General features: G+C 32.2%; 1 long non-coding RNA gene across 1 annotated transcript; it reads left to right on the forward strand.

Annotated features, from left to right (window-relative positions):
• The first annotated feature begins 16,425 nt into the window (after positions 1-16,425).
• Positions 16,426-23,216, forward strand: LOC143082930 (uncharacterized). Its single transcript, XR_012980509.1, has 2 exons — positions 16,426-16,598; positions 20,956-23,216. It is a non-coding gene; the product is annotated as an uncharacterized LOC143082930 (long non-coding RNA).
• The last annotated feature ends 3,394 nt before the right edge of the window (positions 23,217-26,610 follow it).

Below are 26,610 nucleotides of genomic sequence, written 5' to 3' on the forward strand. Positions count from 1 at the left end.
ACAACTCTCCACAAGAGACCAAATATATAGGTCTCCGTACAGCCTTCGACAATAAGAAAAGCCTATACCGCATAGTCATCTATAAAAGGACCAAAAATGACAAATGTAAAACAAACTAAATGAGAAAAGCTTAAGGCCTAATTGATGTACAAAATTATAAACGAAAAACTACTATGAAACAAGCAACAACCACTGAACTACAGGCTCAAGTCAACATTGGTAACAACCATGGCACAGCTTAGTCACTACTCCAGTACTGACATGATTTAACAATATTTCTAAAATTATCCGTTTATAAATTTTGAAATTATTAAGAAACTAAGGGTTCAACTCCCTCATGCAAAGTTGACTTTAGATGAATTTGGCTATTTATTTTGGGTATTTTTTGTTATATAATTTCTCATCAACGGGTTTGGTACTTATACATCTTCGGATTTCAAATGTTTGGCTTTTAGCGTTCCTGATGAAGGTAAATCCAGGAAAGCGCTTCGGACGCATGAACATATAAAACTGTTGTTTTCAATTTTTTACATCACTGGGTCGATACCTATGTATGTGGATTATCAGTCCCCGAGGGTATCTTCAGCTCAGTAGTCAGTACTTCGGCACTGACATGATTTAACAATCTTTTCTAAAATTATCCGTTTTATAAATTTTGAAATTATTAAGAAACTAAGGTTTTAACTCCCTCAGGCAAAGTTGCCTTTATATGAATTTGGATATTTATGTTAGGTATTTTTTGTCATATAATAGCTCTTCAACGAGTTTGGTACTTATACATCTTCGAATTTCAAATGTTTGGCTTTGAGCGTTCCTGATGAAGGTAAATCCAGAAAAGCGGTTCGGACGCATGACATTATTTAACGTGTTGTTTTCAATCTTTTAATGATCTTGGTTGTTAAGATAGGTTCATTGTCAAAGAAGTATTCAAGCAGTAACACAAATGAGTAAAAACATAATACTCTGATTCCGCCAACAGTGGGAACTACCCTGATGAGCCATATCAATGGTTTACTGCTATTATTGATCTGCAATATTGTCCTGTCTGTATATCACATATTGTAATATTTTAATGTTTTGTAAATATTGACCTCTAGTTAATTTGGCTTTATAACTGTTTATTTGTGTACTGAGAAAATTAATGACGCAAGGCTAATTTGACAAATGGCTAGTTTTATTATCTGCAGTTAAAGTTGAACTGTCAGATGTGATTAAGACAAGTAACGATATCTTGGGGTGTAGGGTAATAAAAATTAGTTATGCCTATTTGTTTGAATAGAGATAAAGTAATTAAACTCTATGATAAAGGTCAGTTGGTCAAGCAACTGGGAGATTGTGTATGAGGTGTGATACTGAAAGATGTGTATTCCTTGAAGTCTTGAATCAGTTAGATTCTGGAGGACTTGTATTCAAAGTTAATATGTGAAAACTTTGTAGCTAACTGTCAATAAGTCGGAAGTAATGTACATTTGTTAATAATAGTCATCAAAGGTACCAGGATTATAATTTAGTACGCAAGACGTGCGTTTCGTCTACATAAGACTCATCAGTGACGCTCATATCAGAATATTTATAAAGCCAAATAAGTACGAAGTTGAAGAGCATTGAGGGTCCAAAATTCCAAAAAGTTGTGCCAAATACGGCTCAGGTAATCTATTCCTGGGATAAGAAAATCCTTATTTTTTCAATAAATTCAGAGTTTTGTAAACATGAAATTTATAAAAATGACCACATAATTGATATTCATGTCAACACCGAAGTGCTGCCTACTGGGCTGGTGATACCCTCGGGGACGAAACGTCCACCAGCAGTGGCATCGACCCAGTGGTATAAATAGTACTGGATTATAATTTAGTACGCCAGACGCGCGTTTCGTCTACATAAGACTCATCAGTGACGCTCATATCAAAATATTTATAAAGCCAAATAAGTACGAAGTTGAAGAGGATATATTGTCGTCCCATAGATGGCTATGTCCGTCCGTCTGTGTCGGTGTTGACCTCCCCTCGATCACGTTACAATATCAAAATTGATGTGACATGAGTGTCACTATAAATGCATAGGTTTGGCATAATATTGATAGTATAAAACAATTTTAATGATCCTACAGTAAGAGCAAAGTAAGACTAATTAAAAACCAATTGTTCAGAGAACAATTGAAGGTCTTTCCACCAGTAATATCTATTTTGATATTAAAATATTAAAAATAAGTCTAAAATGTCTGTTCATATGGCTTTGTGATTTATAGATATGAATTTAAAGCAAAGGTGAAAATCTAGAACGTCAAATTAACCTTTGACCTTGACCTCAATTTCAAGGTCACAAACTGAGGATCTCAAATCAAAAGACCCTCGGTCTCTAATATGTATGGTTAATAAGTTGTATCACTTTACACATAATTTCAGATATGATAGGGCAAAAACTCCGATTCATTGTCTACACACCCTTTCAACTAAAATTTTTAAGTTACGACATGTCGCAACTAACAATTTAGTCAAAATAATTTGTCAATATCTTATTAGGTTAATGAAAATGAGTGAAAATAAGCCAAATTCAAAATTTAGAATATGACCTTGACCTTTGACCTTGACCTAATTTTCATTTTTTTGGACCAAGGACCTCAAATCAAAAGATCCCAGGTCTCTATCACTTATGGTGTTCCAGTTTAAAATACATTTCAAAATTTCAAATACAAAAGGGGAAATAACTCTCATATGGAGCGTTCATATTGCTTCGGTCAAAATTGGACAAATCATGCAAAGGATATAACGAGCAATTTTATAAAATAAATTTGTCGTAATCTTTTACGGTTGCGAAGGAGTCGTGGACACAAGGAAAACAGTGTTTGGGGAGATAACTCCTACAAAGAAAAGTATTCTGTTACGCAGGGTAAATTTCAAAAGCGCATAAACTGTTCGATATCATATACCAAATATCTAAGCGACAAATTGCGAAACAAATATTTATCGCAAGAACAAAATTAGACGGAAGAAAAAAAAATAATCAGAAGAAAAACAATAGGTCTTTCCACAGAATAGTGGAAAGACCTAATTATATAACGCACAAATATTTTATTATATTTTTAACATGTAATAATGACATAATGTATGCAGATAGACATTATATAGAAATAGAGAAAAAAACAGTTGAAATCTTCACCATTGAACCACTTCTGATGATATTACAACATTTAAAACTAAATCTGTTTCAAATGATGATGAACATTCAAGATCTAACACTATAGCATCTGCAGATCTGCAAAACATGACTAGCATGATAAAAATATAATAACACCTAAATATAGATTCTTCCATTGATTCGAGTGGATTATCGGATTTATCCAATCGAGATAGTTAAAATATCAATTTTAAAGTCCAAGCCACGGCGAGGACTTTAAAATTTATAATTTAACTATCGAGATTGAATAAATCCGATAATCCACGAGTAACTATGTAAGAATCTGTTTCTCTAATGATTAAACAAAACAATTTTTTTTTTTTTTTTGTTAACCGAAAATCCCCTTCGAGTGACTTTCACATTGCACGAAGTTGTCAATTTCATTTACACCTGTTAGCATATTTTTGATTCATCCAGTTAGCTGTGTTAGTCATGATCCTTAAAATCATCCAATGATCTTTTGAGATCACCGGCAACCACACACACGTTGATTACATTTCTTTATACAATGGGTTCGGAAAGGGATAAATTTACATAGAATTAGAGAAACTGAATTATAGCATCTGAAAATCCTGACTCTTACATACAAAAAAAGTAAAATTTCAAAAATACTGAAAATGGTGGATTGAACCTGGTTTTATAGCGCTAAACCTCTCACGACAGTCTCTTCAAATTCCGTTATAATTACAACGATGCGTGAACAAAACAGACATAATAAATGAAATAGTCAAAATATGGATACAGCAATCAACAATCTTTAAACAAATAGCTTTACAAAAAAAGCACAAAAGCATCTATCAAATTAAAAACACATTCATTGCTTCGCGTGTCTGACGTCAGAAAATTAATACGTCACATAGGAAGAAATTTTGTTGTTCAAAGTTTACACAAAACAATATTATAATTTCACTTTGGGAATGTTGGCATATAAAAATGAAAGATGCTACAAAGATTACAGGAAGTTCTAATCATACTATCAATGTAACGTATAAACCTATACATAAAGCAATCATTCTTTTAGGTGTAACGACGATTATAAACATGCTTTTAATACTACAATATAAAATCAAACAGTCCTAGAAAAAAATCTATCTTTAATATTAATGTTTTTCAGCGGGTTATTTGATCATCGGAAGTCATCTAGATGTTTGATTACATTGTATCTAGACTAAAATACAATAGTTTAGACTTCTTGATTTGTTATGAATCAAATATGCCCCTTATTCGGCACAACTTTTTGGAATTTTGGATCCTCAATGCTCTTCAACTTTGGACTTTTTTGGCTTTATAAATATTTTGAAATGAGCGTCACTGAAAAGCAGTGAATATAAATTTGACAGTTAATATAAAAAAAGAAGACGTGGTATGAATGCCAATGAGACAACTGTCCACAATAGATCAAAAAGACACAGAAATTACCAACTATAGGTCACCGTACGGCCTTAGACAATGAGAGAGAAGCCCACACCCCTTTAAGAATACTTGTATACTGCATATTTCTTGTTTACCAAACCACCTTCGGAGCTGAGTGTAGTGACGTTTACTACAGTTTAACTAGTTTCTTCTGCTACACAATCACCATGAGAAGGAAATAAATCAATTAATTTCAAATGGAAAAAAAGAGAGATCAAATGAAACGATCTATTTCGAAAAAAGAAAATATCATAAATATACAACTCATATGGCTTACATTTCATTATAGCTCACTAGACAAGAAGAAAGTTTTATTGTCTGAGTTTTTTACGAAAGAAATATACCGATAAACCTATGCTATTATTTTTTTTTTATTGTCTTAAAAGGGCGTTGAAATGAACAGGAATAATTCTTTTTTAAATTATCAAACGATATTGTGAAAAAGAAATAACAAAAGAAAATTTAAAACGTTACATGCTTTAATCTGAAAGATGAAATATTTTATTCTGAATCGATATAGTACGCATGAAATGTTTAAAACAACGTAGAATATGATTATCTTTTGCTCACTGGATTTTCCATGAAAAAATATATTTATCTGTTTTGTGGAAATACTTCAAAACTGGCGTCCTTTAATAGCAAAAAGGAGGAGCTCCCTATTGTTTGAGAAAATCATAAACCGGTATAAATGAGAATGACACATTTGTGTGTGTCGTATAAGTAACGAACAAGCTGGAATTTATTTTATAGGTAACATAGCTGGAGCTCTCTGACTATAATTCACTCAACAAAGTTTGTTTTGTTTGTTAGAAGGTGTAATTCGAACATCACAATAACATTCGCGTTTAGAAAGAATAGTATAATTTAAAACTTGTTTGTATCAATTGCTAGAACAAATTAACTTCAGTATAACGAGGGAAAGTCAATGTCAATGCAATGACACTCACCAAACGCTTGGTGAAGATACATTTGAAGATGAACTGTAAAATATTTTAATAAACTGGAATATTTTCAGTGACAATCTTAATTTGATTTTAATTTTGTCTCGGAAAGATATAGTGTTACTTGCTTCCGGATGATAACAGTACGGTAAGTGTCTAAAGTAATTTAAGATATTTAGCTGATAAAACTATCAAATGAGTTGAGTCTGATTCATTTTAGATAGAAAAAATAAAGAAATACTTTTGAGAAACAAAGATAATTTTTTTCCAATTTGAAGATCGACAAAGATAACTTAAGTTATATCTTCGTAACCTGACTTTCATAAAATACATTTTAGAAAACGTGGAACGTTTTCCACTGAGACACCAAACGAACAAGGTGCAAAAAATGAAGGTCACCGTATATGAAGCCAATCTATTAATAATTGATTATTTCTCGATGTATATTTTATTACTGTTACTGTGTAGACTATTTTTGGTAATATACATGTGACGTGGCTCGGTACCTATATATCACGTCATTGTGTTATAGTGTTAGTGTTAATTTTTGTATGCTTTTATTTCGTATTTGCTAATATGGTTGTCAAAATACCTTTTTAGTTTTCTTTGTTGACATATTTGTTATAACACCATGTGGACTGCTGTAACTTTTGACATTTTTATATATTACATCTGTTTGTTTTGTTCGCACATCGTTGTCAAAATAATAAAATTTTATGGGACTGTCATACATGTGAGAGGTTTGGCTAGCTATAAAACCATGTTTAAAATCCACCATTTTCTACATAAAAAATGCAAAAAATGCATGTACCAAGTCATAAAATATGACAGTCGTTATCCAGTAATTTGATTGAGCATTTGAGTTTGCCATTTGCTTAGGGATTTTCCGTTTAGAAATTTCCTCGGAGTGCGATATTTTTGTATTATTTTACTTTTTTCTTTAGCTTTCCCTGTGATTATCAACTTTTTCAAATTATCTCATATATTCCTTATATCAAATTCTACAATTCATTATCGACATCGAAATAAATGTATCAACATTGGTTGCTTACTATGACGTTACCAGCCGAATTATTCATGTCAGCTTGAAATAAGGTCTGAGTGGGGAAGAGGTTAGAAAAGATTGAAAATATAAAGACTAAAAAATGTGATTAATTTTAGTATTAAAATACAAACACATGTTATCATATTATGCCTTCGACCAACTTTCCTGTTTGTGTTATAAAGTTATGTTTACAGATTAACAGATCCAACATTCTTTTGAATACTCAAAAATAATTCCCGATGCATATTTTGTTGCGCGGAAATATTCAACCAACAGCTGTAAATACCGTAATAGCTTTCTGTAGTATGTTAAAAATCGTATACTCTGCTTTCCACATCCTGCCCTTTTTATTTCCTTGTTCTATTCAAAAGTCATCCTGTTCAAAGTTAGTATCTGACATGTGCTTGATTTGTTATAATGACAAAAGGAGGGTTCGTGCTCACCTATTTTGGGTCTGTACCAAGTCGGGCTTTATATAGGCCATGGTTTTTATCCAATTCATAAATAGTTTAATCGATACATATATATATTAGAGGAATAACGAGAAGCAATTCATCGCTTGACTCAATCTTTTGTATATAAAACATAAAAGGACGAAATATGAGATCTGTGTTACATAAATTGCGACCATAAAAATAAATAAAGATGCAGTCTTTTCATGATCGATTCAATACCAGTGTATATGCAGTGAACAAATTATTAATCCATATCAATGTGGAAATTTATATATTCAAAATGTCAATCGCTCTATTTCTTACTAGATTGAAATATGAAATTTTCATTATCAGATATCTTCACAACAGCGGAAGCCGGAGTCAAAGCCGAAACCGATAAGAAAAATGAAATATCAGATAGTACATTCAATGAGTTAAATGCTCATCTGTAAATGTACTAAAACAAATAATTTCAACCAACGTTTTTAATTCAGTGACTCTATAAATGAGGGTAACCTAAAAAGTGTATTTGCGTTAGGCTAAATAGCAGTTAATTATACTTTTTTTTCATTCTCGATTTTATCTGCTTTCCATTGCTGTTTGTGTTCTCTAGTTCCATATTTCGCCACGAAAATATTTCTCTTCGCGTGCTAGGTTCGGGCTCTAATGGGATTTCTGGTGCATGCATAGAAAACGTAATCAAATTGTATCATATGTTTTGAACAGACATTAATGTTGAAATATAAACTCAATCAGATATACATGTAGTTATTGTCCAATTATCATTCACACTTCATATATATATATAACGTCATAACGACGTTCATAGTCTTGAAAAGTCCCAAGATGGAAGAAAGCTCTAGACAATGCTGCTTTTAAAACTCTTTTTGTGTATCTAATTTTTAATATATAAATTATATATATATATATATATATATATATATATATATATATATATATATATATATATATATATATATATATATATATATATATATATATATATATATATATATATAAAATGACTGAATAAATAGTCAACGATCAATCTTACAGGGCGATGGATCATGTAATATGATTCTGTACACTACAAAATATAATATATAACAAGTCAAAAAGGGTACAACATCACCATTAAATAACTATAAAATATACAAATATTAGATATTTCGGATAACAGATATCCTTCTTCGGTAATTGCACAATGACAAATGAATCATGTCAATTCAAATTGAGACTCTATCAAAATCTTGATTTATACAATTTAAGGGATATACCTTGTAAACTTTGAACTTTCAAAAATGAATTTTTTAAAGTAAAAAATCTCAATAATTATGGTTATTTAAAATTAAAATAGGGAATACATAGTAAAAAAACAAGAATATTTAAAACCCACATATTTACCCGTTGCGAACGACAGTGTATCGACAGTTGCATGTGCTTCACAATGTTTACCGATTTTCATACAGATACAACAATACTTGGCAGATTTAACGCAGATCGTACGAACTAGATTCTAAGAATTCAAGTGTTTTTAGTCTAGAAACGATCGAGAATCGAATATTTTAGTAGATTTACTATATAATCTCAGAATTATTCTAATCCATCTCATAGCTATGCATGGTCTTTTCTAATATATCTATTATATAATATATATGGACATGTATTTTTTGGATAATACATTAACGTTTAGCTTTGTTGATGAAATTCTAATGTTCAGTAAATAAAGCAATTTGTCGAACTGATAATATCCAAAAAAAAAAAATACCAGGAAAAAGTATAAGAATTGTAATTAAAAGATTTTATTTTGATTTTGGCAAAATAAGTTTGGCAGCTGTTTTGTATACAACAAGTAGAGATACTTTTTACATCGGTTTCTTAATATGACAATGCTTATAACATGTAACAGAAATATTGACTCTAAGCTAATTGCTTATGTTTGATTTTATTCTTTGATTGTGTCCTGGAATATGTAGTTTACCCTAATTTTATTTCTTTTTCAGTCACATGATATAAAAAAAAATGGAAAAGGTTTCATTGAGATTATATAACTTTCTGAGTAACACACTTGGGACCGAAGATACAATAAAAACAAGGCGGACTTTTTATATAACACACAATTCTTTGAGCAAAACAAAAACGCACACACAGGTGATTTGTGGAAGTAAAGGAGAAGGCCTTGACATGAAGGGCAGTGACACGGACATTATTACCTTACTTAATGATATACACATTATCGAAGAGTGCACCAATACTAACGGTTCTAATATCTTTGTCATGAGGACTTGTGATACCAGACCGGGTTTTACACAGTTAGAGTTGTGCAGTAGTTACGAGTATACAGATGTGTGGTGTAAGAAAATATGACACAAATTCTTTCTTTCTAGTAGTAAAATGAAGCAAACATTAATGTCTTTAAACAAGAATAATGTGGTATGTACTCTTAACACTATACATGGACCATGCATATCTACAAGAAATAAAACACATGACTTTACTGTTGGTATAAAGTGCAGATCCTTCATTCAACAAGCGCAGGAATGGGTAAGCAGGAACCGACGTTGGCCGACAAAAGCACTGAAGAAAATAATTATTGACAGCGGGGTATGCTTTGTTCCGATAGGCTACAAGCTGTCACCAAATAAAGATATAGAATGGCGAGCTGCATTCACGGTAGCTGAAATAATGCTAGTGTTTTATTTTACTCATACTCAGCTTTTGGTTTATGCCCTTCTAAAAATATTGTTAAAAGACGTGATTGAACGAAATCTAAAATTTAAAAAGCTTCTATGTTCGTATTTTTTAAAGACAGTTGTTTTCTGGATTTCAGAAGAAATTGATGTTACTGGATGGACACCGCATAATTTTGTGAATTGCTTTCTAGAATGCCTTAAACGACTTTTATACTACGTAAAACACAATATCATGCCTCATTATTTTATAACGGAAAGGAATATGTTTGAACGTAGAATTACTAAACCAGATTGGAATAATTTGAAAACAACAATAGTTCGATTGTATAAAAATTTCTCTGCATGTCTTGTTTCGTCAAGTTTTATGTCCGTCGTTTTCCTTGCGCCTCTATATGTACATGTATCCCAAAACTTGTCGCCTACATTGAGAGGAACGGACATGAGAAAGTTTTCTAAATGTTTCGCCAATCTAACCAAGCTTAATGAAGTAAGATTTATGCTTCTATGTGGCCAGCCAACATCTACAAACATACTTACACCGAAACAGGTATTGATTAATACTTTAGAGCTGCTCAAGCGAAAAAAACGACCGGTTTATATTAAGCTTTATATTCAATACGTTGTGTCGCAATATTGGTAGCCGTTTTACCTACCAGTATGTTACCCAGTGTGAAAATAAACTGCATTATCAAATTTTAAAGGAGATATTACTCTTCGTCATAATGGGAGTACGCAGTGATGCCGTATCGGGATGGAATTATTTAGCTACATACTATTATTGTGTAAGGAAATATTCAGTTTCACTCAAAATCACTGACTACGTGTTATCAAAGATTAAGGAAGGAAAACAAGAGAAACTGTATTACAGTGAGGATAAGTTTACCATCGACTATTTACCACGGAGATGCAATGATACTGATTTAAGCGCAATATACACAGATAATGCCATGGAGCCGAACGATTTTCAACGCAACTCTTTTTTAATTCCTGATGAAATGAAACATGAAGTAAAATACAAGGGATATATCCAGAAGCCTCCAATTGCGTACACATTATTTTTACGTTTTATTAGTTTTATAAGCTGAAGAAGACGCAGAAATGTTTAGATTCTTTAAATGATATGAAATCATTCATTGAAACCAATAAATATATTGGTAATCATGTCATGAAAGCAGAATGTTACACACTTCTTGGTATTGCGTGTTATCTGAAAGGTGACTTGATGGAAGCAGGAAATTGTCACATGAAAGCTTTGGCATTGGACGGTTCAAATCAATTAAAATATCTAAAAATGATAGACTACATACGAAAGGAGTATGAAACTTAAACAAAACATTCCACTTGACAGATATAAAACCCTTATGAATAAATTGGCATATACGATCATATACAGTCACAATATTTCTCCTCTTGCTTGTTTTAATTTTAATTTTTTCGTTTAAAATAGTTTTAAAGAGGACAGCTAAGCTCAGTAGTCAACACTTCGATGTTTACATGAAAATCAATAATGTGGTCATATTTATAAATTTCCTGTTTACAAAACTTTGATTTTTTTCGTAAAAACTAAGGATTTTCTTATCCCAGGCATAGATTACCTTAGCGGAATTTGGCACAACTTTTTGGAAATATGAATCTTCAATGCTCATCAACTTTGTACTTATTTGGATTTATAACTATTTTGATATGAACGTCACTGATGAGTCTTATGTAGACGAAACGCGCGTCTGGCGTACTAAATTATAATCCTGTTACTTTTGATAACTACTAAACGTGAAAGGTACAATAAATAAAAATTAGAAATGTGGTATGATTGCCAATGAGACAACTCTCCACAAGAGACCAGATGAAACAGAAATTAACGATAGGTATCTGTATGGCATTCATCAATGAGCAAAGCTCATATCGCATCGTCACGTATGAAAGGTCCTGAAATTACAAATATGAAACAGCTAAAAAGAAAAAATAACGACGTAATTTAAGAACAAAATAATGAACGAAAACAAATATGTTACACAGCAACAAACCCCAACTATTAAAATAAACGCAATTTTTTTATCCTGATAACTCAGGAATAATAAAGATGATGAAAGGTCATTTTTTTCCAATATTGATTGAGAGGGGACATGAGTTGTTTTCTACTTCTCATGTTCTCATTTTTCCCACCAGAAAAATATATATCTCCTAATCACAAAAGTTAATATTTTTGATAATTTCTATTTGAAATGCTAGTGAGGTCGACAGTGAGTGAGATAACTTTTTCCTTCCCCCTTTCCTGTAACAGGACAAACGATACATTGTTTTAGACGAACACCGGAATATCTGTACCCCTTCCGAAAATAAAAGACTAACCTTAAACTTTTTTTTAAGAATAATACACATACATATTAAAATGTTAAAATTCAAGCCACTTGAAACCGTCCACAAGGGACAACCCAGTAAAATTTGGAAACATTTTGAAAGTAAATTAGAAAGTAATAATTTGTTTGCTAATATGACCATTCCTAGAATGGAAAATAATCTTTAGGTACTCACACCTCTGTTTGTGCTCGTTTTTGCCATAAAATCAACTAACAATCAGGTGATGGTATAAAATAAAATATACACAAAGCTCAAAAATAACGATTCTTGTTCATTTAGGTCTGTGAACTCTACAGAAAGGCCAACGTCAACTATCAGATCATTACTACAATCTCGTCTAACCCGTCTTCTGGTCATATGAAGGACCCTTCTATGTATTGGATATATAAACTACGCCAAAAAAATCAAATATTGTTTCATATCAGCCTGTAGTGAGTATTTTACAACTAATCTTTCAGTTATTTTAACTAGAATCCTTAATACAATCCAACAGCTTGCCATGATCGTTTTCAAATAGGCATTTATTTGGAAAATAATGAGAATAATTATGTCTGCAGTGTAAACATTAATCATATGGTTTAGATAAATTCCACGCTTTTGGTGGTCCTTACAATTTAGTCGACAGTTTTGATTATTCCATGAGTCGATTAAAGCTGTAAACTTTGACCAGAACAACACCTGTACTACATAGTTTCGGCTACATAGTTTGTCGACATTTTGTAGGTATTCCAATGGGCACCAATTTCAGCTTTTAGTTGCAGACTTTTTCCTATAGTGTTACCGATTACTGATTACGGCCAAACTACCAAATGCACCTTTATACTTAAATTTACGACAAAAAGGACCATTCTTAGTTTTCTGTTATTAATTTTCCTTTTGTGGTGGATGATTTGGTCCCATCTTATGGTGTTTATATATCTCATCTCCCATCTCGTATGATATGTCCATGTATAAAATGACGTTATTCAGTTCAACGAGCCTAATCTATATATCACTGTTAAAGTATTAAGTCAGGTATTTCGTTCCCACATATAAATTTCAATCTTTACTCTGTTACTTCTTCTCTGAAGCCTTCAGACATGTACGAAAATTATTATACATGTGGTATTATGTGGCAGTTAGCTGGATTTGTTGTTTCAGTCTGAAAAATACCAGTCACAAAATTTAGATTTAGGCAACAATAGTTCAAATCTCATTAATCGATTAAGAAGACAAAACAAGGTAACGAATCATTTTACAACAGTATCACGCAATGAAATAAAAATAAACAGTACTATAAAACTACTTATATTTCTATAAATGCAATGTTTCGTCAACAAAGGTAATTTATAGTTGCTAACATCATCGTCATATGGACTCTGATGACTAGTTGCAATGGCAATCATAACGAATTTCCTCATTTCTTTAATCGTTTACAATAGAGAATATGATGGTATGCAATATTACAAAACCATGCTCATACAACATTGCAACATCGTAAGGGTTATGCAAAAAATAGCATAGTATGTCAAACATATCTCATGAACTTAACAAGAAGAATAAGATAGAAAAAAGACTAGAATACATCGGTGTTGGGGTAGTGGTACCTTTCGATTAATTGACAAAATAAATTATGTGAATAAAATGAATTTGAAATATCTTTACAAGATCTGTTGACCTTATAGCTACTTATATTTATTGATCATTAGTTTTCAACTCCTGACATTCGGTTCATCGAGACTCAATCGTAGATATGGTTTTAAATCGTAATGCTTCATAAAAGACTATTCCGATACGCTTTTCCGGATTTGCCTTCAATAGGAACGCTCTAAGCTGAATATTTGAAATAAGATTGTGCAAGAACTTATAAACAGCATTGGAGCTTCATAATAAAAAAAAAACCTCAAATGACAAAAAAGTACCTAAAAGAATAGCAAAATTCATATATGTTGTCAACTTTACGGCTTGTATTTCCTATCATGATTTCCTTGATAGAGGATTGCTGCTCACAAGGAAGCTATTTAACCAAGAGTTCCAAATGGTGAAGTTGAAATCTTCCCTTCGTATATTTTACGGACCCCGTTTCATAGATGATATCGGAAATATTCCTTATGTCGTAATTACAATACCCCTCCATTTTCACGAATATGACCTACCGAATTAAACTATTTAACGGATTTGTAAAAACATTAGCAACACGACGGGTGCAACATGTGGTGCAGGATCTGCTTACCCTTCCGGGGCACCTGGTATCACCACCAGTTTATGGTGGGTTTTGTGTTGCTTAGTCTTTAGTTTTATATGTTGTTTAGTCTGTACTATTGTTTGTCGGTTTGTCTTTTTATTTATAGCCATGGCGTTGTCAGTTTATTTTTGTTATTACAATTTCTTGTTTCAAAATTTTTAAAATTATTTGAAAATAAGGAATATCACCCTCATGCAAACCTCTGGTTCTTTGTCCAACTTTGGCTATACTTTTTTTATTTGGTACTAATTACTGAGCTAGTAAAACCATCGAGGACTTATATCTAGTCAATCAGCAGAGGTATCGACCCAGTGTTGTAAAAACTTAAGCAACCCATGAACAATTGAATTCGTCCGAAGCTCTTTTCTGGATTTGCTTTCATCAGAAATATTTAAAGCCGAATATTTGAGGGACACCTGACATCGTTCAAAAGCAAGGAATTCAAGCGTGATAAACTAACTTATTCAGTTAATAGTTAGTTCTTCCGATTATAGGAAGATGTTAAGTTCTTATAAAGTCTTCACAAATACTGGTGAGACCTCATGATTTGTGTTCTGGTCATTTCGTTTTATAAAAACAACAATTTAATTAGCCACCAGCTGTTATTTATTTTGGTAGCTTCCTTTAATATAGAAAATATTTTTCTGCTTTTCAAATTTTCTTTCCATTTTCAATGTAAGCAATAGCTTACTGACGTTGTTTATCATAACGTGTTATAATTCAAAATTTATTGACTATGTTGAACGCATCTATCCCATCGAACTAGAGAAAAAGGATACAACAGATACAGTTAAGTCTGCCTCATATCTTGACTTACATCTAGAAATTGACAATGAGGGTCGGTTGAAAACAAAACTTTACTACAAACGAGATGATTTCAGCTTCCCCATTTCTATGTAGCAACACTGTATTAGCGCCTGCATACGGTGTATATATCTCCCAATTGATACGATATTACCGCGCTTGTATTTCCTATCATGATTTCCTTGATAAAGGGTTGCTGCTCACAAGGAAGCTATTAAACCAAGAATTCCAAATGGTGAAGTTGAAATCATCCCTTCCTATCACGAGCTGGTTGACCGTTATGGAATAATTCACAGATGATATCGAATATGTTCCTTATGTCGTAACTACAATGCCCTTCCATTTTCACGAATATGACCTACCGAATTAGACTATTACCGGATTAATAATAACATGAGCAAAACGACAGGTGCCACTTGCGGAGCAGGATCTGCTTACCCTTCCGGAGCACCTGAGATCACCCCCAGTGTTTTGAGGGGTTCGTGTTGCTTAGTCATTAGTTTCTTTTTATGTTGTTTCGTGTGTACTATTATTTGTCGGTTTGTCTTTTTCATTTTTAGCAATGGCGTTGTCAGTTTTTCGATTTATGCGTTTGACTGTTCCTCTGGTATCTTTCGTCCCTCTTTTATAGTATTTTTTATTTGTCTTTATGAATATAACTTTTACTATTTAGTTTAGTTTTGTCGATATACATTTGAGTGGCTCGATACTGATACATCCCATCAATGTGTTATTGTGTTATTGTGCTATTTTACATTTTTTTGCTAATGTGCTTTGTCTATATGCCTTTTGGGTGACTTTTTACAGTGAATAAGATTATAACACAATGTTGACTGCGGTACCCCTATTTGACATTCTACATTTTATGTCTGCTTATTGTCTACCACCTCGTTGTCATTAAAGTGAAAGGGTTTAGTTAGCTATAAAACCAAATATTTATAAATTTCTAAAAAAAGAAAATGCCCGTACCAAGTCGGGAATATGACAGTTGTTATCCATTCGTAATGAGGTGTTTGAGATTTTGATTATTTTGCCATTTGCTAAGAGACTTTCCGTTTTTTAACTTTTCTTAGGAACTGATGTTCAAATCTGATAAACATATAGAACGAAATAAAAATAACAAAAGATAAGTAGAAAGTTGCATAATTCAATCTAAAAGATGACAATTTACATACATGTATGTTGACAAATTGAATTAAAAATCCGGAAATATTTTTAAAAAAGAATCAACACATATGATATAATCGCCTTGTGCAATTTCTCTTTTCACAGAAAACGATATTTACCTGTTTCCTAAAAGTACAATAACTGAGATAAATATAGATAAAGGTGTGAACTTTGGCGTCGATTTATAACGATGGATACTTGTTTGCGGAAATTATAAACATTTATCAGTAATGGTGATATGTTTTCCTGCATCATAATACATGTAATAGTGAACAAGGGCTTATGATCTGAATTACAACATAATAGGAGCTTTCTGACAATAGTTTAATAAACTAAATTAAGGTTAGTTTGTTAAAAGGGCTAGCTACGAACATGACTTGAAAACACTGACATACTTTTGATCAGTTTTGACTCTTGTGGATTAACGAAATATTCATAAGTGTCAAAGTATAAGTAAAACAGCCTTACAATTGATAGCGTTACAATAAGGTATGTGTCTGAACTATTTTGACGATTGGATGAATTGAGTTTTATTTATTAATGAGACAATTTTTTTTTAATTTCAAAATGTTGAAAAACAATAAAAGACTTGTTAAATCAACTTTTCATTCTTAACATTACAAACGCAAGCAAACATATGATTAATAAAAAAAATGTGTGACGATTGCAAATATGATAATAAATATCCACCCAAGATAAATGACCAGTTTTTAACAATAAAAAAAAATACAGGTTATAGTATAATAAGTCAATTTACATTTTTCGATCTGCCTTATTTAAACGTTTTTTTTTGTCGGAAGTCCACTTTTTGAAATGTTTAAAACCTTCTCATAATTACAAGCGTTGTAAAAGTTTAAACGGAGATTGAATTATCGACATTTTTGTCTAAATATGATGACATTACCCATGAAATTGTGCATGTTATTTGGAAGACAGGTATCAATGTGAAGTTGAAAATACCAAAACTGCAGAAAATATGATTGAATAATCTATATCGGTTCGGAATGTCAACATCCGTTGTATTAAAAAATTAAATTAATTTAATTTTCTCAATTGCAACTTCAGACAACAGGGATAATCATGAAATTAATACAGTTTTTTTTTTATAAAGTGCTACTGATTAAATTGACTCGCGTGTTTTTCACTGAAGACGAAACGAATGTCTGGAGTACAACATTTCAGGCCTGGTATCTATGATGAGTTTATATACATGATGAGTAAAATTTAAGCTTACAACTCAACTTGATTTAAAACAAAACAGATCCCGCCTTGCAAGCAAAGTCTAGAGACAGGACATGTTTGTTTTTTTATCAGATTGTCAAAAAGTACCTATCATTTGCCTCGCTTGAGTGAGGGTTAGGCTACGGCAATGCATGGATTTTCGAATGACATGTGTGCACGTGGTATGTAGTTATTCTGCAATGCATGATCTGATAAATTAGCTCATAGGCTGAATTCGAAAAAATAAATATAGTATAGTGTTAACGGGAGATAGATCTGTGTACCTTGATCTCAAATATATATTAATCTTATTTTTATCAAAAGCGGGTATCAATTTCGATAGGAGTCATATGACAAGGTGTATTGCATGTAAGTAACACAAATATAAAATTTATCCAATGATTCTTGATTCTCATTGTCTTCAGCTTTGCAAAAAGTAAAATCACAAAAATACTGAACTTAGAGGAAAGTCCATAATCACATGGCAAAATCAAATAACAAAACACATCAAAAACGAATGGACAAGAACTGTCATATTCCTGACTTGGTACAGGCATTTTCAAATGTAGAAAATGGTGGATTGAACCTAGTTTTATAGCGCTAAACCTGTCGCTTGTACGACAGTCGCATCAAATTTAATAACAATGATAATGATGCGTGACCAAAACAAACAGACACAATAGGTAAAATTGTCACAAATAAAGGTAAAAAGTATTAATTCGGTAGGTCACATTTATGAAAAGGGAACGGGATTTATATGGAAATGAATAACGAATGTTAAAAAAGGATTTACTTCAATGCAAAAAGACAAAAACAACATAGCAGTAGAAACATTGAAACAGTATACCGGAAATGTTTTATTAATACATAGGATAAAATTTCCTTGTGCAAACTGGATAATCCAGGAAAAACAGTATCTACCGGTTTCGTAGTTGTTTTCGAAAATCATACGCTTGTATATGTTACAGTAAATAGATGAAATTAGGAATTACACGTAGATAATAATCAATTTAGTAAATCTTGTATTTACTTATTGTATTAGCGATTTACTTACTTGATATTTAGTTGATAAATAAAGACACCAAAAAAGAAAGTAAATTGGTACGGAAAAATTAAAACACAAAAATGCTGGTTTCCGAGGAAAATTCAAAAAGGAAAGTTTCTAATCAAATACAGTAATATCCAAAATCTCAAACACATCAAATAAATGAAATAAGTGTCATATTCCTGACTTGGTACAGGCAGTTTCTTCTGTAGAAAATGGTGGCTCAACCCTGGTTTTTTATCTAGCTAAAACAAACCTGGGTTTATAGTTTATTGCAAGCTTAAACTCTCACTTGTATAACAGTCGCATAACATTTCATTATATTGACAACGATATGTGAACAAAACAAACATAATAGGTAAAAATATCAAAAATATGGTACAACAATCAACATTGTGGTTTTCTTTATCACTATAAAACAAACAAATATTTAAATTCTCCCTTATAAATTCGTCCGAATTTAAAACATTTCTAATCTATCTACATGGCGAAATAAGAGGCAAGTCAAAATGTAGGTTTAGTTTGCTCGCAGTAACTTCGATAATATATAACAATGTTTAATTTACAAAGTATCTCAACCAAACATACAATATTGTCACCAATTAACAAAGAAATGAATGCCTATTTACACAATGAGTGCAAATTACTTATCATGATACGACAAACTGTTGAAAAATCTTGAGTTATGTATGCACAGTTTACGAATCTTTGCCATTTTGTCATTGTTTTGGTTAACTGATGCTAGAAACTGAGAAGCGAAAGCAACCAAATCCTCGTTACTACTTTGAGAAACAGATCCATGATTTCTGTTGGTCTTCTCAAAATTCAGATCATTTTCTTCCTTTAGAGTTGCTAGCATTTCGGTTGGTATTGGAGACGTAACAAGACTGACATTTGATGCAACCAAACATTGTCTACTAGTATTAAGGTGAAGATCTCATTCACAGTGATAAAGGCGATTTTTACGAAAATAGTGCATGTTGCCTAATTTTGTAGTTCTGTTGTCTCTCTTCAAAATCACTAGCATGTCTCAACAATGCTTTCTGAGTTGTATTACCATTTCTTTTAATCATCGGACCATATTACAACATAGGTTTAACAGTTCGTAAATATGTGTAAAAGAGGGACGAAGGATACCAAAGGGACAGTCAAACTCATAAATCTAAAACAAACTGACAACGCCATGGCTAAAAATGAAAAAGACAAACAAACAACAGCACACACGACACAACATAGAAAACTAAAGAATAAACAACACGAACCCAACCAAAAAACTAGGGGTGATCTCAGGTGCTCCGGAAGGGTAAGCAGATCCTGCTCCACATGCGGCACCCGTCGTTTAAAATTCATTTAAAAATTACTGGTAATAACTGGGCATTTTCAGGAATTACTTTTATTAGCTAAGTAAATCAGGAATTACACGTATTTCCTAAATTTAAGTAATAACCTGTTATTCCTGATTTCACATATTTTCTTTAGCATATACACTTAAAAAAATATTGTATTTAATCAGAAATCAATCAGATATTTCGTCAACTATTTATAATAACGGAAATCGACACTACATAAATTTTAAGGTCCGAATTGGTTCGCCGATACGATATAGTTGTCTCAACTCACTAGCGACGGTTTTTGGGGTTGTTTTTTTGTGTGTCTTAGATCTTTAGAAACCAGGACAGCCATCTTATGATAAACTTTTCAAAGTGTGTTCTTTTACTGACTGATTTTTTTTTTTAAATTGGTGTGAATTAGAGTGGAGAATGATGCAGGTATAGCAGCAGACGCTTTTCCATTCGGCGCAACCTAACTCTTTCCTTTTTTAGTTCATGCTATTCATACATTTTTTTTTATATATATATGTATTACCTTGATTTTTCTCTTCTTAATCGAAATAAGAGATATGAACATCGATTAAATACCATCCAAAATTACATACCTTAATGCGTAGCTCTATTAATTGTATTTTAATACTTAATAAATTAACAAAAACTTGGAAATCATGATATATCATATAGTTCATTATGCCCTTTATGCAGTATAAGTATTGCAATTAACAGAGTTGGTTTTGAATTCTGACTGTGGTACGATTGCGAATTCAAACATAAGTTGTTCTTATGTTACATGCATAATGTAACAACATTGTAAGGGGAGGGTTGGCGCAATCAAACTTGTTCAACAACTCCATATGACTGTAATTCATTTGTTGTCGTTGGTTCATGTCTGTCATGTTTGTTTTTGTAAATTATTTTGTTATAAATAAAGTCGTTAGCTTTCTTAGTTGACAAATAACTAGTTTATATATTCTACTATGACATTAGTCAGAGAATTATACAAAAGGCCCCAAAAAATAAATATAAAAACTATGAAACATTTGTTTACATTGAGTCTATAATGGTAAATAATTTCACCTTACTTTTTTTCCTTCTTTTTTAGTTCAAGAATCATGGCCGAAAATATGGAAAACCGCTCATTGCGATTATATAATTTCCTAAGTGACAAACTTGGAAGCGAAGACACAGTGAGAACAAGACGAACTTATTATATAACACACAATTATTTGACCAAAACAAAAACACACACACCGTTTTTCTGTGGAAGTAGAGCAGAAGGTCTTGATATGAAGGGCAGTGATACGGACACAGTTATTTTACTTAATGATATACATATCGTAGAAGAGGCCAGCAATACTATCGGTTCTAATACATTTGTCATGAAGACTTGTGATACCAGACCTGGTTTTGCACAGAGTTGTGCAGTAGTTATGACTATACAGATGAGTGGTGTAAGAAAATCGGACATAAATTCTTTCTCTCAAGTAGTAAAATGAAGCAGAAATTACTTTCTTTAAACGAAAATAATGAGATATGTACACTTAACACTCTACATGGACCATGTGTTTCTACAGCCAACGAAACACATGACTGTACTGTAGGTGTAAAGTGCAAATCATTCATTAAACAAGCACAGGAATGGGTAGGAAGAAAACGTTGCTGGCCAACGGAAGCATTAAAAAAGATAATTATTGATAGTGGGGTATGGTTTGTCCCAATTGGCTACAAGTTGTCGCAAAATGAAGATATAGAATGGCGAGTTGCGTTTGGTATCGCTGAAAAACTGCTTGTCTATTCTTTTACTCATACTCAGCTTTTGGTTTATGCTCTTTTGAAAATAGTTTTAAAAGATGTGATTGAACAACATCTTAAACTAAAAGAACTTCTATGTTCGTATTTTTTAAAGACAGTTGTGTTCTGGGTTTCAGAAGAAATTGCTGTTACAGAATGGACACCGCACAATTTTGAGAACTGTTTTTCGGAATGCCTCAAGCGACTTGCATACTATGTTCAACATGACATATTGCCGCATTATTTTATAAAAGAAAGAAATGTGCTTGAACAAAGAATCACTTTACCAGAATGGAGGAATTTGAAAACAACAATAGTTGAGTTGTATAAGAATTTCCCTGAATGCCTTGCTTCTTCAAGTTTCATGTCTGAATTTTTCCGTTCTCCTCAATATGAAATCGTATCACAAAACATGTCACATAGATTAAGTGAAGCGTATGTGGTAGGCCATTCTAAATATTCCGCAAATCTCGCCAAGCTTAATGAAGTGAGATTTTCGCTTCTATGTGGTCAAGCCGTCCTTACAAACAAACTTATGCCTATGCAAGTGTTGGTTAATTGTTTTGAGCTGCTCAAACGAAGTCACGACCGGTTTATTTTCAAGTGTTTATTCAGTACGTTGTGTCGTAACATTGGTACTCGTTTTACCTATCAGAATGTCATGTGCGGGGGTAATAAACTACATTATCAACGTTTAAAAGATATGTTACCCTTTGTAATAATGGGAGTACGTAGTGATGGAGTATCAGGGTGGAATGTCTTAGCTTCATACTATTATTGCATTAGAAAATATTCAGTTTGTGTAACAATCACTGACTACGTGTTATCGAAGTTTCAGGACGTTCAACAAGAGAAACTGTATTACAGTGAAGATAAGTTTACCATCGACAATTTAGCGAATCAAAGTCAAGATACCGGTTTAAACTCAATATATATAGCTAATACAATGGAACCGAACGATTTTTCTCGTAGTTCGTTTTAAATTCCTGACGAAATGAGACCTGAAGTAGAACACAAGGGATATATCCAGAAACCCCCTATTGTTTATACATTATTTTTACGCTTTATGTGTTTACTTAAGTTAGAAATGATGCAAAAATGTTTAGCGTCTTTAAATGAAATGAAAACATGCATTGAAAGCAATAACTATATTGGAAATAATGTCATGAAAGCAGAGTGTTACACCCTTTTAGGTATTGGGTGCTATATGGTAGGTGATATGACTGAAGCAGGAAAATGCAACAAAAAAGCTTTGACGTTAGATCGTATAAGGCAAATAAAATATTTGAAAAAGATGAGCAGTATAAAATGAAAAAAAATACCATAACTCTAATGCCTTACTCTGCTTACAACCGACCGATACCTCTTAAGAGTACAGTGGTATATATACACACTCGTGGTATTTTTTCTCCTGATAGAGAACAATGTTGATTTTTTTGTTGTTGTTGTTGTTGTTTTTATTTTATTTAAAAACGCAATTATCTAGAAAAAAAGAAAACTTAAGGAAAGAGTATAACAATCATTGTTTGCCCTGCAATAATAAGAATAATAAAATATTCTATTCTTACAGTATTATGTTTTTTTGTGTGATATTTTTGCAATCGTTTTAAAGGAGAACTTCTTCCGCTTTAATTCATATGGAATATATATGCATAAAGGGTCATGTACAATATAAAATCAGACCGATCTTGATGCAAAATTCGTGTAAATCTAATAATGAACACAGATATATGGCGAGCCGTTTTGCTATTTATTCTTACTTCAAGATATCTCATAAACTTTATAAGATATCTTATATAGTTTTATAAGATATCTTATATAGTTTATAAGATATCTTATATAGTTTATAAGATATCTTATATAGTTTATAAGATATCTTATATAGTTTATAAGATATCTTATATAGTTTATAAGATATCTTATATAGTTTATAAGATATCTTCTATAGTTTATAAGATATCTCATATAGTATATAAGATATCTTATATAGTTTATAAGATATCTCATAAACTATAGAAGATATCTTATAAACTATATGAGATATCTTATAAAGTTTATGAGATATCTTGAAGTAAGAATAAATAGCAAAACGGCTCGCCATATATCATTGTAGAAAATGGTGGATTAAATCTGGTTTTATTACTAGCTTATCCTCTCACTTATATGACAGTCGTATAAAATTCAATTATATTGACAACGATGTTTTAACAAAAAGACAGACATAAAAGGTAAAAACGTCAAAAATAAGGATGCATCATAGTCATGACAGCAATGAAGTCATAGATATTCCCAGTAAGGTCTAGATCACTCACCTGTTGATAGAGCACCTGCTGATATAGCACCTAAAAATATTGGATTGCAAAAAAAACGTCGACGAGATGTGCTCAAATGTATGTTTACAAAAGATCTAATATGCACTATTTTTTCTCACTTTTAACCTAATTTATTTATTTTTTTGTCAGGATTTATTTGAATTAATATTTTGAAAATGTAAACATTTTAATCCAGATTTGTAGTATCTCCTTTAGGTTTAAATATTTTGCAAACTAGTCCCACTCCGATCCTATATAACATTTATTTTTACGGGAGCTTTTTCCACCAGTAGCTATAGCTTTACTAGTATTTGATTTTAGCGAGAGCAATTTATGTTTTACTGAAAAATTATAACACCAGGGTTTTCGATATCACAAACTAGTCAAAACATTTACTAAATTTTATCATCGCTACAAGGACATCATTCGTAAATATACTGTAACTTAACATGCAGACATCTTATACGTTCAGGTATTTCACATCCAATCTTTGATGGCAATATTCTTTACAAAGCTCAAAAATGTCAGTATTCACCTCAAAAGCTTACAAAACATTTGTAAAAATAGACTTATTAAGAAGGGATATAGTTCCGAAACTGTTGTCAGGTCATTAAAGATTGCATATTTTGGCTTTAATATTGATTCATTTATAAGGTCTTTGCATTGGAATTAAACACATTTATTCTAAAACCAGTTGTTGGCATGACAGGTTATGTTCTTCTCATATGTTTTATGATGCTAATACTAAACCCCTAACGGGGGGGGGGAGGGGGGGCTTGATATTCATATGATCAAGACATGATATTTTAATCAGCTTAGTTGAGGTTAGGAGCTGGCATGTCAGTAACGGCTAGTATTCCTTTGTTAATGTATGTATTATTGTCATTATGTTTAGTTTCTTTGTTAACCTATTCTGATATCGGACTTGGAATTCTCTTGAACTGAGTTTTACTGTGCGTATTGCTGTGTGTTTGTCATTTCTACATTGGCTAGAGGTATAGGGGAGGGTTGAGATCTCAAAAACATGTTAAACCCCGCTGCATTTTTGCGCCTGTCCAAAGTCAGTGGCATCTTCGCTAGCCAAGGAGTGGATCGTAACCCTTGGCTAGCGAGGATGAGTCGGTGGCCTCTGTGGCCTTTGTTAGTCTTGTATGGCATTTAATTAGATATTTTCTTGTGTATTATTCGGAGTTTAGGATGACGTCCATTGTCACTGAACTAGCATACATATTTGTTTAGGGGCCAGCTGAAGGACTCATCTGGGTGAGGGAGTTTCTAGCTGCATTGAAGACCCACTGGTGGCCTTCGGCTGTCGTCTGCTCTATGGTCGGGTTGTTGTCTTTTTGACACATTCCCCGTTTCCATTCTCAATATTATTAATAAACAGATATCTGATTTTAATTATACACATTTTTATATCATATAAAATAAAATTGAGAATGGAAATGGGGAATATGCCAAAGAGACAACAACCCGACCATAGAAAAATAAAACAACAGCAGAAGGTCACCAACAGGTCTTCAATGTAGCGAGAAATTCCCGCACCCGGAGGCGTCCTTCAGCTGGCCCCTAAACAAATATATGCTAGTTCAGTGATAATGAACGCCATACTAATTTCCAAATTGTACACAAGAAACTAAAATTAGAAATAATACAAGACTAACAAAGGCCAGAGGCTCCTGACTTGGGACAGGCGCAAAAATGCGGCGGGGTTAAACATGTTTGTGAGATCTCAACCCTCCCCCTATACCTCTAGCCAATGTAGAAAAGTAAACGCATAACAATACGCACATTAAAATTCAGTTCAAGAGAAGTCCGAGTCTGATGTCAGAAGATGTAACCAAAGAAAATAAACAAAATGACAATAATACATAAATAACAACAGCCTACTAGCAGTTAACTGACATGCCAGCTCCAGACTTCAATTAAACTGACTGAAAGATATGATTTCATCATATGAACATCAGGCACAATCCTTCCCGTTAGGGGTTTAGTATCATACCATCATAACATATATGAGAAGATCATAACCCGTGTCATGCCAACAACTGGTTTTTGAATAAATGTGTTTAGTTCCGATACAAAGACCCTATAAGTGAATCAATATTAACGCCAAAATATGCAATCTTTAATGACCTGACAACAGTATCGTAATTATATCCCTTCTTAATAAGTCTATTCAAAGGTTTTGTTAGTTTTTGAGGTGAATACTGACACCTTTGTGCTTTATAAAGAATATTTCCATAACAATTGGATGTGAAATACCTGAACGTATAAGAAGTCTGCATGTTGAGCTATATTTACGAATGATGTCCTTATACCGATGATAAAATTTAGTAAATGTTTTGACTAGTTTGTGATATCGAAAACCCTGGTGTAATAATTTTTCAGTAATACATAAATTTCTCTCGTTAAAATCTAAAACATTGTTACATACACGAGCGAATCGTACAAGTTGAGATATATAAACACCGTAAGATGGTGACAAGGGAACGTCACCATCTAAAAATGGATATCATGTTTATTGACCTATAAAGGAAAAAGTAGTATACCGCTGTTCGAAAGTAACTATTCCAGTCATAATTACGTTCGATAACTCTGCATGTTACTGGTTTAATTAGGATTATGTAAAATTTACTGGTTACCCGATGAAT

Source organism: Mytilus galloprovincialis, chromosome 7, assembly GCF_965363235.1.
Source record: "Mytilus galloprovincialis chromosome 7, xbMytGall1.hap1.1, whole genome shotgun sequence".
Classification (NCBI taxonomy): domain Eukaryota; kingdom Metazoa; phylum Mollusca; class Bivalvia; order Mytilida; family Mytilidae; genus Mytilus; species Mytilus galloprovincialis.